Source organism: Aquarana catesbeiana, linkage group LG06, assembly GCF_042186555.1.
Source record: "Aquarana catesbeiana isolate 2022-GZ linkage group LG06, ASM4218655v1, whole genome shotgun sequence".
Taxonomy (NCBI): Eukaryota; Metazoa; Chordata; class Amphibia; order Anura; family Ranidae; genus Aquarana; species Aquarana catesbeiana.
In genome coordinates this window covers 340,622,234-340,640,432 of record NC_133329.1, presented here as the reverse complement: position 1 = coordinate 340,640,432, position 18,199 = coordinate 340,622,234, and the positions used below count along the sequence as shown (strand labels likewise).

At 43.3% G+C, this 18,199-nt stretch overlaps 1 protein-coding gene across 4 annotated transcripts in view; it reads right to left on the bottom strand.

Annotated features, from left to right (window-relative positions):
* The window catches only part of TLK1 (tousled like kinase 1), a 507,456-nt gene that overhangs the window by 235,605 nt on the left and 253,652 nt on the right, over positions 1-18,199 (bottom strand). For 2 of the 4 annotated variants that reach the window (XM_073633922.1, XM_073633919.1), the window contains exon 3: positions 14,473-14,576. The exons of the other annotated variants lie outside the window; for them this stretch is intronic. The gene's annotated coding sequence lies outside the window, so the exon portion shown is untranslated. The remainder of the gene's footprint in view (positions 1-14,472; positions 14,577-18,199) is intronic. 4 annotated transcript variants of the gene reach the window in all.

Here is an 18,199-nt window from a genome sequence, read left to right as displayed (position 1 = left end):
AGGGGAGCACCTTCAAGCGTTCTGGAGCACCCAGGCCAATTCTGACATTTCTCTCCTACATGTAAAAATCATCATTTATTAGCTAGAAAATTACATAGAACCCCAAAACATTATATATGTTTTTTTAGCAAAGACCCTAGAGAATACAATGGCGGTCGTTGCAACTTTTTATCTCGCACGGTATTTGCGCAGCAATTTTTTTAACGCTTTTTTTTGGAAAAAAAAATGTTTTGTGCTTTACAAAAACCAAAACTGTAAAGTTAGCCTAATGTTTTTGCATAATGTGAAAGATGAAGTTACGCTGAGTAAATAGATACCCAACATGTCACCTTTCAAAATTGCACGCGCTTGTGGAATGGCGCCAAACTTTGCTACTCAAAAATCCCCATAGGCGACGCTTTAAAATTTTTTACTGGTTACATGTTTTGAGTTACAGAGGAGGTCTAGGGCCAAAATTATTGCACTCGCTCTACCGATCGCAGCGATACCTCACATGTGTGGTTTGAACACCATTTTCATATGTGGGTGGGACTTACGTATGCGTTCGCTTCTGCATGCGAGCACACAGGGACAGGGGCGCTTTAAAATTTTTTTTTTTTTTTTTTTTTTATTGTTCATTTTACTTTATTTATTTTAGTTTGATGCTTTTTTCCCCCCAAAAAAATTTTTTTGACCACTTTTATTCCTATTACAAGGAATATAAACATCCTTGTAATAGGAATATGGCATGACAGGTCCTCTTTACAGTAAGATATGGGGTCAATAAGACCCCACATCTCACCTCTAGGCTGGAAAGCCTGAAATAAAAAAAAAAAAAAAAACGATCCTGGCTTCGATCGTAGCGGTGAGTCGGTAGAAGCGCGGGAGGGGGGGGGACATCCCCTCTCGCCTCCCGTAAGAACGATCAAGCAGTGGAACAGCTGCTATGATCATTCTCATGGTGTAGGGAATCGCTGGCTGAAAAAGCTGATATCTGAATGATGCCTGTAGCTGCAACCATCATTCAGATATCTCCGCACAAAGTCAAGGACGTTGTATGACTGCCGGCGGGCGGGAAGTGGTTAAAACGCTTTTTTTTTTTTTTTAACACAAAGTTGTCCATTTATACAATATTTCTACCACATAACATGTACATACCAAAAATGACACCCCAAAATAGATTCTCCTACTCCTCCTGAGTACGGCGATACCACATGTGTGAGACTTCCACAGCCTGGCCACATACAGAGGCCGAGTACAGCCGAGCATGGCAGGGTATGGCGGAGTATGACGGGGTATGGCGGGGTATGGCAGGGTATTGCGGAGTATGGTGGGGTATTGCGGGGTATGGCAGAGTATGGCGGGGGCATGGCAGAGTATGGCGGGGGCATGGCAGAGTATGGCGGGGGCATTGCAGAGTATGGCGGGGGCATTGCAGAGTATGGCGGGGGCATTGCAGAGTATGGCGGGGGCATTGCAGAGTATGGCGGGGGCATTGCAGAGTATGGCGGGGGCATTGCAGAGTATGGCGGGGCATTGCAGAGTATGGCGGGGGCATTGCAGAGTATGGCGGGGGCATTGCAGAGTATGGCGGGGGCATTGCAGAGTATGGCGGGGGCATTGCAGAGTATGGCGGGGGCATTGCAGAGTATGGCGGGGGCATTGCAGAGTATGGCGGGGGCATTGCAGAGTATGGCGGGGGCATTGCAGAGTATTGTGGGGGCATTGCAGAGTATTGCACAGCATTGCAGAGTATTGTGGGGGCATTGCAGAGTATTGCACAGCATTGCAGAGTATTGTGGGGGTATTGCAGAGTATTGCACAGCATTGCAGAGTATTGCACAGCATTGCAGAGTATTGTGGGGGTATTGCAGAGTATTGCACAGCATTGCAGAGCAGTGAGGGATGGCTGAGCATGGATGGCTGGATGTCTCTGTGCAGCGCTGTGGGCACTACACATCCAGCCCACAGCGCTGCAGACATCCATCCATCCCCCTCCCCGCTCACTGTGTACCGATCGGTACACAGGAGGGGAGGAGAGGAACCGGCGTCATCAGATGACGCCGGTCTGTTTACATGTGATCGCGCCGTCATTTGACGGTGCGATCACATGGTAAACGGCCGCGATCAGCGGCCATTTACCGGGATCCGTGATGCGCCGGGTCCTCTGGACCCGGCGGTCAGGATGTGTTCGGGTGCGCGCCCCAGGGGGCGCGCGAGAGGGGAATTCTGGGAGGATGTCATAGTACGTCCTCCCAGAGTTATCCAACCACCCTGCAGCCGTCATTCGGCTATGGGCCGGTTGGTAAGTGGTTAAATATGCATGGTCTATTCATCATTATCTTTTTTAGCTGCAATATATGATTTAGCAGAATTAAAATTTACATGTTTCTACATTTACAGTGGGGACGGAAAGTATTCAGACCCCCTTAAATTTTTCACTCTTTGTTATATTGCAGCCATTTGCTAAAATCATTTAAGTTCATTTTTTCCCCTCAATGTACACACAGCACCCCATATTGACAGAAAAACACAGAATTGTTGACATTTTTGCAGATTTATTAAAAAAGGAAAACTGAAATATCACATGGTCCTAAGTATTCAGACCCTTTGCTCAGTATTTAGTAGAAGCACCCTTTTGATCTAATACAGCCATGAGTCTTTTTGGGAAAGATGCAACAATTTTTTCACACCTGGATTTGGGGATCCTCTGCCATTCCTCCTTGCAGATCCTCTCCAGTTCTGTCATCTTGGATGGTAAACGTTGGTGGACAGCCATTTTTAGGTCTCTCCAGAGATGCTCAATTGGGTTTAAAATGGATGTAAACCCAATGTCATACTTTCTAAACTACTGCCATAGGGGTTATCTATAAGGATATACATGCCTCCTGCATGTATCTTTACCTGTCAAATGTCTCCCCTCTGTCTGTTATGAGAGCCGAAAAACTGCAGATTCTGTGGGTGGGTCTGTTGTCTGGAGCTCGGTGGGTGGAGTCGTGATGTCAGTAGACTCCCCGCCCACCTCTACACTCCTTGTCAATATGCATTTTCTCCTGTTTATTTCTAACACTGAACTTCTGCTATGATCTCTAACATCCAATGAAAAGACATAAAAGTAACCACATGACTTCAGCATACCCAATTATGCTGAGGTGTGGAACAGCTAATCCTTGCAGAGCTGCTGAAGAAAGGAGTGGGGGAGGGAATTAAAAAATAATGCCTGTGTCTTAGGCTGTCACTCACAGCAAGGGGGAGTATTTGACAAAGTTTTTCTCAGTTTGTCAAGATTTATCTCACTGAACATTAAAAGAGGATTGCTCAGAGATGGATTAACTCTGTGTGGCAAGACTGGGCTCAAATGATAGGAAATCTTATACTCTACAGTATGATCTCAAAAAAAAAAAAAAAAAAGTTTCGGGTTTACATCCACTTTAAGTCATGGCTCTGGCTGGGCCATTCAAGAACAGTCATGGAGTTGTTGTGAAGCCTCTCCTTCGTTATTTTAGCTGTGTGCTTAGGGTCATTGTCTTGTTGGAAGGTAAACCCTCAGCCCAGTCTGAGGTCCTGAGCACTCTGGAGAAGGTTTTCGTCCAGGATATCCCTGTACTTGGCCGCATTCATCTTTCCCTCCATTGCAACCAGTCGTCCTGTCCCTACAGCTGAAAAACACCCCCACAGCAAGATGCTGCCACCACCATGCTTCACTGTTGGGACTGTATTGGACAGGTGATGAGCAGTGCCTGGTTTTCACCACACATACCGCTTAGAATTAAGGCCAAAAAGTTCTATCTTGGTCTCATCAGACCAGAGAATCTTATTTCTCACCATCTTGGAGTCCTTCAGGTGGTTTTTTTTTTTTTTTTAGCAAACTCCATGCGGGCTTTCATGTGTCTTGCACTGAGGAGAGGCTTCCGTCGGGCCACTCTGCCATAAAGCCCCGACTGGTGGAGGGCTGCAGTGATGGTTGACTTTCTACAACTTTCTCCCATCTCCCGACTGCATCTCTGGAGCTCAGCCACAGTGATCTTTGGGTTCTTCTTTACCTCTTTCACCAAGGCTCTTCTCCCCCGATAGCTCAGTATTTTTGTAACCTTGGCCAGATCTGTGCCTTGCCACAATTCTGTCTCTGAGCTCTTCAGGCAGTTCCTTTGACCTGATGATTCTCATTTGCTCTGCCATGCACTGTGAGCTGTAAGGTCTTATATAGACAGGTGTGTGGCTTTCCTAATCAAGTCCAATCAGTATAATCAAACACAGCTGGACTCAAATGAACGTGTTGAACCATCTCAAGGATGATCAGAAGAAATGGACAGCACCTGAGTTAAATATATGAGTGTCACAGCAAAGGGTCTGAATACTTAGGACCATGTGATATTTCAGTTTTTCTTTTTTTAATAAATCTGCAAAAATGTCAACAATTCTGTGTTTTTCTGTCAATATGGGGTGCATATTAATGAGGAAAAAAATTAACTTAAATGATTTCAGCAAATGGATGCAATTTAACAAAGAGTGAAAAATTTAAGGGGGTCCGAATATTTTCCGCCCCCACTGTATGTTTTATATCATTCTTATTACACAAAACATTTATTTTACAAACATTTAATATGGGCTGTACACCTGCCACATGAAGCTCTGCAAAGCAAGGTAAAGGGGAATGAATCACTCCTCTGACTCATTTAGATCTATGTAATTTGAGCACTATTCACATCTGGAAATGGGATTTTTTAAAGCAAACTAGTAAAAGGTTAGCCTGGCAAAAATTTGAAAAACAGAAATGTAAAAATATAAACTATTCATGTGCAATTTTAATCTGTATAGGACTACAAACATGAAAAAAATATTTTAATGTTAACTCGTTGTCCCCTCAATTGCTCATTCTCTTTCAACATTAATCTCAACCGTTCTCTCCAATATTTTTACCAGTCACTACTGGAGGGTCAATGCTCCATACCTTTATCTAATGTGGAAGAGATCTTAACATGATAGGACCCATTAACTCAATGGCCATTGAAGCCAATTATAAGGTGTTAATGCTATGGGAAATTAAACTTGCTCTTTCACAGGGTGTGCTGACACGGGCACGTTGGATTAGATGTTACTGGATAGGTGTCTACCAATCGATATACACAATCTTGGAGAAATAATCCATAGAAGGTTGTATAAAACCTATGACCAGAAGGATGTCCCTGCTTTCGTTTTAAACGTATAACTTTTGCCTTTACTGTTGCTAAGCAAACTTTAGCAAAAACATTGAAACTGGCCACTCTCAATGGTCCAACAAGTCAAGTGGAAGATGTCTTGGTACTTAAAAAAACAAGCAACCCCAGGCTTTCCTCCTCTATCCTTTCCCATTTCCACACTCCCCCTTCTCCCCTCTCCTTCATCCTTTTACCTGTCTATATCCCTCTCCCCCCTTTCTACCTGTCCTAAATTCTTCTCTTTTCTTTGTTACACCTTTTTATTCTGTTCTACATATGTATATATTGCCAGGGTTGCTTGGATAGGCATCATCCCTCAAGTTAACAGTAGCCACATTTTTTTCTACAACTATGAGTTTTACCAGTATGGCACATGGACTGCATTATTAGGCACCTTTAAAGTCCCATATTTGCATAAATTGATTTTATACATGATCTATGCTGGCACTAATGGCTTTCTACTAAACCAACCAACATTGCCTATAACTCACAGGCAGGTTCCTTGCCCTCTGTCAACAGGCTTTTGCTACAGAAAGTGTGCAGAAAAACTCCTGTGTTGCCAATCTACCAATAATGCAATATATTAATAAGAAAAAAAGCTTTATAAAAAGTGTAATATGAATCAGGTGTCTTTAGTTCAATACTCAAAAAAAAAATGATTTAATTCATTGCTGTGGTTAAGTGCTGTTAAACACCTACTTGTGTTCCCACAAACAAAATGTGTAAATAAATAGTGTAGCGCTACCCTTAAACATGCCTGCCAATTTACCATATATAATAATAATTATGATTTAAACCATCATCGTTTGCTTACTATAAAATCAAATGGTAATCTTAAAAGCATAAAAATTACTGCATGCAAAATAAATGGTTTTAAAATTTGAATCCAAAATATCAGTGCTATAAAACTGATATCATCATGTGTAAAATAAATATATATTTATAATATCAAAACATGCATTATCAATATTGGTGACGGAGTCCCAGTGCTGTCAATCCAAAAGTGCAACAGCGGACCTTCTTATATTAGGAGTGCCAATCTCACAAATAAATGCCACACTTGATTCTCCACTTAACAACAGTGCTCCATCTATAAGTGAATTCACTGCTCACCTTAATAGACCCAAAAACTAAGGTCTAAATGCGCTTTGGCGTTTCCTTGCAAAGGGGAATTCCTTCTCTGTTACCGAGTAAAGATCCTTATGTAGGCGGGTTCCTTTAAGAGGTTTCCCTCCTGCTGTGCGCTGTTCAAAGGAACATAATAAAATAACCCATAGGGAGTCATTTACTATAGCGCTGCATGCTAATTAGCGCTCACGGTAATTACGCCAAACATAGCGCCCAGACAACAGGTAGCGCCCAAACCCTTACTGTTGCTAGGACCTGGAGTACTGCACATGGAAATAACGTTTAGAGCATGATACGATCGCCTAAATGGTGCTGAAATATGTGGTATATTGTTTAAAGATAATCTGCTTTTAAACTGTGTTATATACACTGATAATATCTTTAAAAGTCTGAGAAGAGATAAATTCCCTGTCTCTTTACAACTAGGTACCAGCACAACTGAGCATGCTCAGACATGCAAACTACTCTTATTTTAACTCCCATGCCTTTTTTACCCTGTGTTATAGTAAATAACAAAATGAACGCTGGGTTAAAAAGCGTTTTTTGAGAGTGAAAATGAAAGTTATGTAGCCCAATGCAAGTTTCAACCATTGATTCGGGATATACTAAAACATTTAATGTGAAAATGGCTTAGCTCAACGTGTATTAAAGTGCCTAAACCCCAATCAACTGCCCTGAAACTTTGCACAGCCTAAGTTTTTTTAACCTTCCAAGCCTATCCTAGAAGTTTCATGAATTTCGATGTTTCACAAAGTAAACTAGGGACATTAAGCTTGTTTTTTGGGGGGAGCTTAATGTGGCTTAACATACAAAAAAGACCTTAAATGTTAACCAATTTCCCCCAAACTTCACGTAATAGAATACTTTATCTATGCCAATATATTCTGAAAATTTCAGCTCATTTGGTAAATCACACCAAAAGTTATTCACATTAAGCTATATTTTACAATGCTAAAACATTTAATGTGAACAGCTTAATATAAAAAGAGCTTAATGTACCATAATTTTCCTAAACCTCAATCAATTGTCTTGAAACTTTCCACAGCCTAATTCCGTGTACACACGACCGAACTTTTTGGCATCAAAGGTTCGACGGAACAAATCCGTCGGACAATTCGATCGTGTATGGGCTTCATAGGACCTTTTCTGTCTAAAAATCTGACGAACCTTAGAAATAGAACAAGTTTCAAATCTTTCCGATGAACTCGATTCCTATCGAAAAATCTATGCCAACATATTCAGAAAATTCCAGATCATTTGGTAAATCGCCCCAAAAGTTATTCACATTTAACCATTTTTTTACAATCCTTAACCAGTTGCAGACTTTGGGCGTACTAGACACGCCCAAAAACATGTCATCAGTGTACAAAGGGCGTGTCTAGTACATCCAGTCCTTCTGCTCTGCTGCCGGTGTTCTGTTGAGAAAGTTCCCCTCGGCGGATAAGGACCCCCCTCTACTGCGCAAACGCTGTGCCTGCGCAGTAGGAGCCGGCAGAAATAGCCAAAGCTGAATATAATAGAAATCAGCTGGTACACAGCGCCTGTAAGAGGGCCCTTCGCTCGCCACGCTTCGCTCGCCACGCTTCGGGCACGGCCTCGCTTCGCTCAACACTTTTTTATTCTCCCTCTAGGTCCACTTGGATGGTGGGGCTTCAACCTGGACCCAGGGCGCAGGCGCCGTGCACAGCTGATTGAAGTTTTTCAGCTTCGGCTATTTTTGGCGGCTCCTAGTCGTTCGTACTGTGCAAGCGATGCGCCTGCGCAGTACAGGGGGGTCCTTATCCGCCGGGGGAACTTTCTCGGCAAGACACCGGGACCCTTCCCTGTCTCAGTACCCAACAATTCAGCAGGAGTTGTCAAAAAAAAACAAAAAAAAAAACAAAACAAAGAAGCAGGCTGGCAATGTTTAATCAACAACCACATCAGAGAACATTACATTGAAACATTGTATCAATTGTAACTTTCTGTGTTTTGCATCTACAGATCAAAAGGGATAAATTTCGATTTGCAGGTGAAGTGAGTTAAATTAAAAAAAAAAAAAAAAAAATTTGAATTAAATGTTCCTCTGTTGAACCTCTTATTAACCCTTAAGCTTTCTCTAATCAGCACCGATTAACTCTATATTGTTGATTTTGTTGATAGTGATTTATTCTTTTCTATTTTATTAACTAATAGTTAAACTTTTTTTCTGTTTTTGTTTGCTTTGCTTATTATTTTATTTTACACCTTTTTACATATATTTACTGCTGAAAAAAAGAAAAAAAAGCATTTTGTTTAGTTTTATTACATTTAATTGTCTAAGGATTGCAAAAAAAAAAAATATTGTTGCATAATATTCACAAAAAGAAAGCCTTGTTTGTCCTTAAAAAGAAAAAAAAAAATGCATGCATTACGTTATCTTAAGTCAGGGGTAGGCAAGCTCGGCATTCCAGCTGTAGTGAAACTACAAATCCCATCATGCCTCTGCCTCTAAGAGTCATTATGCCTGTGATTGTCAGGGTCTTGCAATGTCATTGCTTGATCTAGATGGGACTCACAGTAGTGTTAGGGGGGCTGAGGGGGGCTGCTGCACACAGAAGGCTTTTTATTTTAATGCATAGAATGCATTAAGATAAAAAAAACCTTCTGACTTTACAATCCCTTTAAGCTTGTTTTTTTAAGCTTGTTTTTTGGAGAGCTTAATGTGGTTCAAAGTGATTGTAAAGGCAGAAGGTGCATTCTATGCATTAAGATAAAAAGAACCTTCTGAGTGCAGCAACTTCCCTCGGCTCTCCTAATACTTACCTGAGCCCCCTCTCTATCCAGCGATGTGCATAAGTTCCTCGGCTGTCTGGGACTCTCCCTCCTGATTGTCTGAGACACAGCAGTGGTGCCATTGATGCCCGCTGCTGTCAAAGTCAGGTAGCCAATCAGGAGAGAGAGGGGGGTGGGGCCGAACCATGGCTCCGTTTCTAAATGGACACACGGAGCTGTGGCTAGGCTTGAGTGATCCATTGCAAGCTGCTTTCTGTGGGGGCACTTGGCAGGAGGGAGTAGCCAGGAGCGACAGGGAGGGAACTGAGAAGAGGAGGATCAAGGCTGCCATAGCAGGCGCATGCCCGCTGCACGGTGGGGGACGCGATCACCGCCGGCCACCCGTGATCGCAGGCATGAGACCTAGAACAGGGATTTGTGTGTGTAAACACACAAATCCCTATTCTGACAGGGGAGGAGACACAGATTGTCTGTTCCTACTACGTAGGAACAGCGATCTGGTTCCTCCTCTAGTCAGTCCCATCCGCTCACAGTTAGAAACACACCTAGGGAACACAAGTTTCAATTTCACCAGTGATGACATTTTTGATGGGTTTCACGTAATGGAACCCCAAGAAATCACATTATAAATCAAGTGTGGGTTTGTACCAAATCTAGAATTGGGATGTTTTGGCCCAGATATGGATGTATAAGTTTGATGTGATCCCCATATTTTAATGTTGTATGCTTATGATGAATAACAAATGCGCTTTGTCACCAATTTGTGTGAAGCAGCCCTCACAAAGTTGCCATTTCCTGTTTTTGGACTCTCCACATGCCCAACAATGTACAAGTTTGGTTTGGAGATTTTTGGGATCACTGATCATGGCCAGAGCCTTGGACATTTGTTATTTTGAGGTTTTTACGATGTACCCGATACCCATTCACATAGGGGGGTGGGCATGATCTGGACGCCCCCTTGTTAGAGGATTCTGATAAGCCTCCCACCCACAGAACCCTACAACTACAGCCAAGGGTTGTCGGGAATAGGCCCTTGTCCTCATCAACATGGGGACAAGGTGCTTTGGGGTGGGGGGGCACAGAGCCTTCCCCAAAACACCCACCCCCTAGTTAAGGGCATGCGGCCTGGTATGGTTCAGGAGGGGGGCGCACACTCATCCCCTTCCTTTCCAGACCTCCAGGCTGCATGATCAGATAAGGGTCTGGTATGGATTTTGGGGGGCCCCATGGCATTTTTTAGTTACATTTTGGTGTGGGGGGGTCCCCTCCGAATTCATACTAGACCTGAAGGGCCTGGTATAGACCCCACGCCGGTTTTTTTTTTTTACATTTAGCTGTCAGTGGGGAACCTCCCTGACAGCCGATGACTCATGGGTTGTTAGTGACATGACGGCCGGCTTCCCCGCCCCTTGCTTAGCAGCTAGCTATATACTGTGAAAATAAAAACCGCAAAGCTTACATCTTAGTCAACAGCATATGCTGACAATAGGTGAATGCCTAATAGCCAATGCCACAAGAGTATGGTTGTTACCAAAATATTAATGCCTCAAATGCAAAACATTATTGTATAGAATTAAAAGAGTCAAAAACATTAGTACATTAATTTCTTATGCATGATTGTGCTCAGCTCAGTAGTGTAGTGGTGTGCTCTGCTACCTTCAAAAGTTTCAAGCCATGGGTTTGAATCCCACCAATGGCATCACCTACTGAAAACTTGCATTGTACTCCACAAAATCACACACTAGTTAACATGCAGGGAGTTAATTTACTTTTTTCGGGTTTAATTCATTGTGCACTGAAAAGATCAACACAGCTACCTTACGTGGTTGGTCAGTTGGCTGAGATTTGAACTCATAACCTGAGTGCTTTGTAGACATCAGTGCATACCACTAAGCCATTGTGCTCAGTACACTGAGACCTGCATAATAGTGTAGTGGCTACAATTGCCGGCATCCAGCTATTAAAAAATCCAGATGAAAAAAAACTGTGTGCGGTCCCCTCTGCAGTCCATACCAGGCCCTTTAGGTCTGGTCTGGATTTTTAGGGGAACCCTAAAATAATTTTTTTTAAAATACCCCAAAATCCAGACCAGACCCATGCAGCCCAGCAGATCAGGAAAGGGAGGGGACTAGCGAGTGCCCCCCCCCCGAACCATACCAGGCCGCATGCCCTCAACATGGCAACAAAGCACCTTGTCCCAATGTTGATGAGGACAAGGACCTCTTCCTGATAACCCTGGCCAGTGGTTGTTGGGGTCTGTTCACGGGGGGGGGCTTATCGGAATCTAGAAGCCCCCAGATCCTGGCCCCCCCACTATGTGAATGAGTATGGGGTACATTGTACCCCTACCCATTCACCAAAAAAAGTAGTGTAGTGTGACAAAAGACAATAGCCAGTTTTTGACAAGTCCTTTATTAAAAAGATCTTCTTTCCCCGCTTCTTCCTCCGATCTTCTCCTTCCCCTGTTTCTTCCTCCAGTTTTCTTCTCCCACCGCCGCTACAGCCACCGACCAGCTGAAGATACAAAAACGATGCTGCTGCCTGCTGATCTGTCCGCTTCTGTGGCACGGCCACTGGATGGCGTAATCCAGAGACCCCATCCCCTTGTGACATCACGGACCCATCATGCCCCAGCGGGGAAGTCACAAGGGGTGAAGTCTCTGAATTAAGTCATCCGCCCCATCGCAGCATCGGAGGTTCTTTTTTAAAATTTTCTGCGGGTCGGCAGTGGAAGTGGTGGTGGAGGAAGAAGACCAGAGGATGAAGTGGGGGAAGAAGAAGCCGGAGGAAAAAGGAGAAGACCGGAGGAAGAAACGGGGGAAGGAGAAGACATTTTTAATAAAGGACTTCCAGATTCCGACAAGCCCCCCGCCCCACAGACCCCGACAACCAATGGTCAGGGTCGTCAGGAAGAAACCCTTGTCCACATCAACATGGGGACAAGGTGCTTTGGGTGGGACCCCAAAGCACCCTCCACATTTGGAGGACATGCAGCCCGGTACGGTTCAGGAGGTGGGGGGGCGCTCACTCATCCCTCCTCTTTCCTTACCTCCAGGCTGCATGCTCGGATAAGGTTCTGGTATGGATTTTGGGAGGGACCCCACACCAATTTTTAAATTTGGCGTGGAGTTTCCCTTAAAACCCAAACCAGACCCAAAGTTCCTGGTATGTACTGCAGGTCCCCACGCCATTTTTTTCCATCTAAATTGCCAGGAGTCAGCAAATCATTACAGCCGTGAGCAAGTTTAAATTTTTTCCTTTAGAAATGTCATTGTTGCGGCATGTTCTACACATTGCACATATGCGCCACTTTACAGGCAGACTAAGGGGACCCCCAGGCACGATATTTAATGGAATATTTCATTTTCATTGTTTCACCTTAAGCATCATTAAAATCATTGCTCCTTTAAAAAAACGATTGTTTTAAAAACTTTTTTTTTCATCGATACATGTCCCCTAGGGCAGTACCCAGGTCTCCATACAATTTTTATGGCCAATTATTTGCATATTAGCCTTCAATGAGGACTTTGGATTTTGCAGGTTCGAGCCCATTAACTTCAACAATGCCCACATATGCCGATGTGAAGCCCTTAGCCATGACTACCGCAACCTATGGTGCCTGGGATAGAGATCGCTGAGGCACTGTCAGTAAGCCAAAAACAAGAGACCAAGGAATTTCTAAGAAATAGGGAGTCCTTTTCTGATCTTCCACGGATAACTTCAATGATAAAGCATGATATTGTGACCGAGCCAGGGGTGAAAGTTAACTTAAAACCCTATTGCATTCCAGAAGCTCCGCGCCAAGTAGTCTCAGAGGAAATAAGGAGGATGTTGGATCTTGATGTAATACAAGAATCCCATAGTGAGTGGTGTAGTCCAATCATCCTTATTCCCAAGCCGGATGGCAGCATCCGATTTTGTAACAATTTTCAAAAGCTAAATGGAAGTGTCAAAATTTGACGTTTATCCAATGCCCAGGGGAGATGCGCTAATTGAGCCTCTGGGACATGCTCGATATATATCACCACCCTAGACCTTACGGAGGGGTATTAGCAAATACCACTTACTGATCATGCTAAAGAGAAGTCAGCATTCTCTACTCCTGAGGGGCACTGACAGTATAAGAGAATGCCATATGGCCTACATGGGGCACTGGCCACTTTTTAGCGGATGATGGATCGTGTCCTCAAACCCCACTGAGCCTATGCATCTGCGTATTTAGATGACGTGGTAATTTTTAGCGCAGACTGGGAGAGCTACTTACCTAAAGTGCAGGCTGTTATTAATGCCCTCTCTGGTGAGGGTTTGACCACTAATCCTATAAAGTGTGCTGTGGGATTAGAGGAAGCCCGGTATTTGGGGTACATTATTGGCTGGGGGATAGTAAAATCCATGCCATCCAAAGTTGGCCAAGATCCCTCAATAATAAACAGGTCAGGGCCTTTTTGGGGTTAATAGGCCATTATAGAATTTTGCTACATTGGCTGCTCCTCTTACAGACCTTACCAAGGGTGGGAAATCCTCAGTGGTAACTTGGACCCCAGAAGCTGAGAAAGCTTTCCAGGACCTAAAGACAGTCCTGTGTAATAGCCCTGACTTAATTACCCCGGATTTCACACAGGAATTTGTAGTGCAGATGGATGCGTCCGAAGTGGGATTAGTGCAGTGTTGTCCCAAGTGATGAATGGGGAGGAACACCCCATAGCGTTCTCAAGCAGAAAATTGACCCCTGCTGAAAAAAAAAGATACGATATTGTAGAACCGGAATGTCTAGCTACCAAATGGGCTCTGGAGAGTTTGAAATATTATCTGTTAGGGCGTTAGTTTAGGCTTTTAACTGACTATGCCCTTCTCAAATGGATGACCCAAAATAAGGAGAAAAATGCAAGAGTTACTAAATGGTTCTAGGCTCTACAGAATTTTAAATTTATAGTAGAATGTAGACCAGGTAGCCAACAAGCTAACACTGATGCCCTCTTCAGAGTTTACAGTCTGTTTGCCCAGGGTGCTTAAACCCCCCGAGTTTGAGATGGGGGGGGATATGTAGCAGGGTGCCTGTGAAACACATGAAAATGGCAGGAAAAGTTATTGATGGGATAGATGTTCCTCCACTGAATCTTATCCAAAGCAATACCAGCAAAGATTTTGTGGTGAAGAAAGATAGTTCTTTACCCTGTATTAGTAAAGTCTGTTCCGGGGCTGGTTTTACTGGCAGTTTGATAGAGTTCTGGGTGGGACAGACTCCCAAATTCGTGGATCGCAGTTTAGTGTGTCCGCCCCAGGGCTTGATTAAGGCAGCTGGTCATAGCTCTCAGCGAGAGTGTGTGTGTCTTCATGTGAGGAGGCAACTAGGAGCATTGCTGCTTATCCCTGATCTTGGATACAATTATTTGCGTTTGTAAAGGACACTTACCACAAACCAAGGACTGTCAGACTATGGACACAGTAAGGCTTAGTAGAGCAGAAGTTTACTTTCATTTGATGGCAAGAAGCCTTTTTCTTCTGTTTGTGAATATCCTGTGGATTAAACATGATGAAATTGAGTTTGTCCCTGCACAGAGTCTGATCCTCTACAAATTATATACTGTATACCGATGTGTGTGTGTGTATATATATATATATATATCTCTATATATATATATATATATATAACTATATATATCTATCTATATATTATATCTATCTATCTATCTATCTAATACATACATTCCTTTCCATGATGCTCTGCCCAGAAAAACTAATTGTGCATGTGTTTGAAGTGGGAACACTCCTGAAATGCAACTGCAGAACAATTGCCGTGAGCCAAACGCATGCATTGTATGCTATGATATTAAACAAGCCCAATGACTTGAGAAGTGAAGTAGAAAACACATTTCAACATATCAACTTGATTTAGGCTACAGGTTTAGGCTACTCTTTAAAGAATAATTCCAATTGAAACAAAAACGTTTTTCAACATTTATAATGGACACTGTCGACCAGTAAAATCATTTTTTTAATGTAACTTGTACATGAGGCAGTCTTCATACTAAATGTAATTTGCTTGCTTGTGCAAGACTCGCTCTGAGGCCACAATTATTTATTTTGAGAGACTCAACTCCACCTCCTGATCTAGATTTAGCCATGTGTAAGGCAACCTAAAGACATTCCCCAACCTCTAAAAAAAGAGGAAAGACTACAGCCATACCTCCCAACATTTTGAGATAGGAATGAGGGACACCTACTATCAAACGTATGTAGGCATAAGACACGCCCCCTGCCACACCCCCTTAAAGGAGAATTAACCAAAAACAAAAAAGTTAAGCAAATCCACAAGGGCTTTTTTTTTACCACTACTATTCCTTTATATTGGCTTTTAAAATGTACAAATGCAGCAATTTAGAATTTGGATGAAAGGTTTAGCACTGGGAAACACTTGTTGAAAGATAAAAAGTGCATTTTATATACAACTATATGGATCAGACCAAATTGAGGGACAAATGAGGGGGGAAGATGGACAGAGGGACACTGCTCCAAATCAGGGACAGTCCCTCGAAATCAGCGAGCCATGCTACAGCTATGATGCTGTGCTATTCATTCTGATTCTGTCGGATTGATCCTTATTTCTGATGGTATGAGGAAAATTATGGGAATTTACCAAGGATTACAGAAAATTGTATATATCAGAGTTTAAAAAAAAATGCAAACAGTATTCCAGTCTAAAGGATAAGCTGTACATTAACTGCAATAAAAAGATGGTAAAGTCATTGAATATAGCCATGTCATTTTTGGTTTCCTGGGTTTTGGGGAGTTTATCGAAAGTAAAGATGCTGTCGGGTCACCTGAGACCAGGTGACAGATGCACTCTGTAGGAGTCGGAAGTGCACCACTAGGTAGTGGACCCTAGGACTGACTGCTGCGGATTAACTAACACAGATCCCACTGGGAGCTAGAGCAAAGATTCCCCAGGGCGCGGAGTCTAAGAGCCAGCAGGTGTTCACCAGAGCCTCTAGTGGTGAGGATAGACTGAGCTGCAGTCTGGCTCCAGGTCGTGGCCCCCAGGTCTCACAGCTCACGCTCATGGTAGACTACAGGAGAAGAGGTAGGAGGCAGCAGGCTGGAACAGCAAGGAAAGTAAGGGATAAGCCAAATGTCAGGGTGACCAGCAGACAAGGATAAACATAACACGCCAAAGGTCAGGGTCACAATCAGACAGGGAAAGTCGAGAACAGGCCAAAGTCGGTAACTGGAATCAGACGTAGGAAACACAGCAAGTACACAGGAAAGCTAAAACGCAATGGTTGATCAGCACTGCTGGCTTGCAGTGCAGTGCACAGGTTAATATAGGGTTCCCCGATAGGGCCTGGGGTGGGGCCATGCTTAGAGGAGAGGTTATAAAACCAGCCAGGTGTGAGTGGCTGGCCTCTTAGTCTGAACACATGAGAAGGTAAGCTGACAGAGAAAGATTACTGCATAACCATGACAGAAGCAGACTCCCTAAGGCTGGCTTTATATCCATGTGTTCTCGTTGTATTGTGTTTTATCATGTTTTACACCATGCAACTTTACGCACTCTTTGATGTGCTTGTATTGACTTCAATGGGTCACTCAACATGCGTCTGTTCGAGTTATAATATATAGGTGTGAACCCAACCTTACAGTTGATGTAAACATGATTCACGAAATTTGAGCTGGGTACATATATCTGCAGTGTTTTGTTATCTCTCTTTAAAGCACTATATCCCGTAGTGTTCTCCTGCACCGTTCTTCTGTTATCAGCCTAATAACGCCATGACAGTCACAAAAGCAACCCGAGGTTTGTGTTGGGGAGGATGCTATAAATAGATTAGCAGAGGCCTGAACTATTCAGCTCTGAAAGTCTCTACCTATGGGGGGGGGGGGGGGTGCCTTTCCTCAATTCAGCTGTCTTGGCTGTATGCCCAGGCTTCACTGCAGTGCTAACCAGGAAGAGAAAATCTAACATGATCTGAACTTTCTAAACAGTATATAAAGATGAAGACAGCAGATATACATGTAAAACTTATGTAGGGAGATTTGTTTCATCTCTGTGTATCATCTGAGGAAGTTCACTTCACTGGGTATATGTGAGGGTTTACATCCACTTTAAGGCGGAATGGTGCCACTGCAGGTCCCTAAGGTTCTTAGCATAATGTGCAAACCTACACAGCAAACTTGTGCATTATGGCTGACTTGCCGCTAAAACGCCTGAAAAATCCATCAGTGTGAAAGGAGCCTTATGTGCATACACACGACCGGTTTTGCCGTCGGAATAAGCTTTCTCCGACGGAACTCCGACGGAATTCCATTCAAGCGGTCTTGCCTACACACGGTCAACCAAAAGTCCGGCCAAAGTCCGACCATCCAGAACGCGGTGACGTACAACACTTACGACGGGACTAGAAAAAGGAAGTTCAGTAGCCAATAGCTTCCGTCTCGTACTTGCTTCAGAGCATGCGTCGTTTTTGGTCCGTCAGAACAGCATACAGACGAGCGGTTTTCCTGAAAGGAATAGGTTCCGTCGGAAATATTTAGAACATGTTCCATTTCTAGGTCCGTCAGAATTTTCGAATGAGGCATACACACAATCAGAATAGACGATGAAAAGCTTCCTTCTGACTTTTTCTGTCGGACATTCCGCTCATGTGTACGCAGCTTTACAGTTTGTGCCACCATGTCCAAGTGTCATTATATGAGACCGCAGCTCTGCAAAGAGCAACAGATTACATGGAAGCCTGGATTTTGTAAAATTTGGCATTACCAGTATCCCTATTACACACATCTGATGGAATATTAGCTGCCAGGTTTGTAAAATAGGTAGACATTCATTAAGGTATAATGGTATAAATGGTAAAAATGTCATGTGGTACACCAAGTTTTAGTAGTGCATACTAGCACATTATGTCATTACCCTGCGGGGGGACCAGTTTTTTTTTTTAATGCGGCTTACTACTGCTTTAAAAAGCAGAACTACACTGCATCATTTTTAATATTCCACACAAACTCACCCATCCATTCATGTCTCAATGTTTTATTTTGCTGACAAATCACTTTGAAAAACACCCACTAGCTTTTCTGGCCATGGCCATCTCGAGTAGGGGCAGATGATTCATGTAGCATTTACTTTCTGGAATCCATCTGCC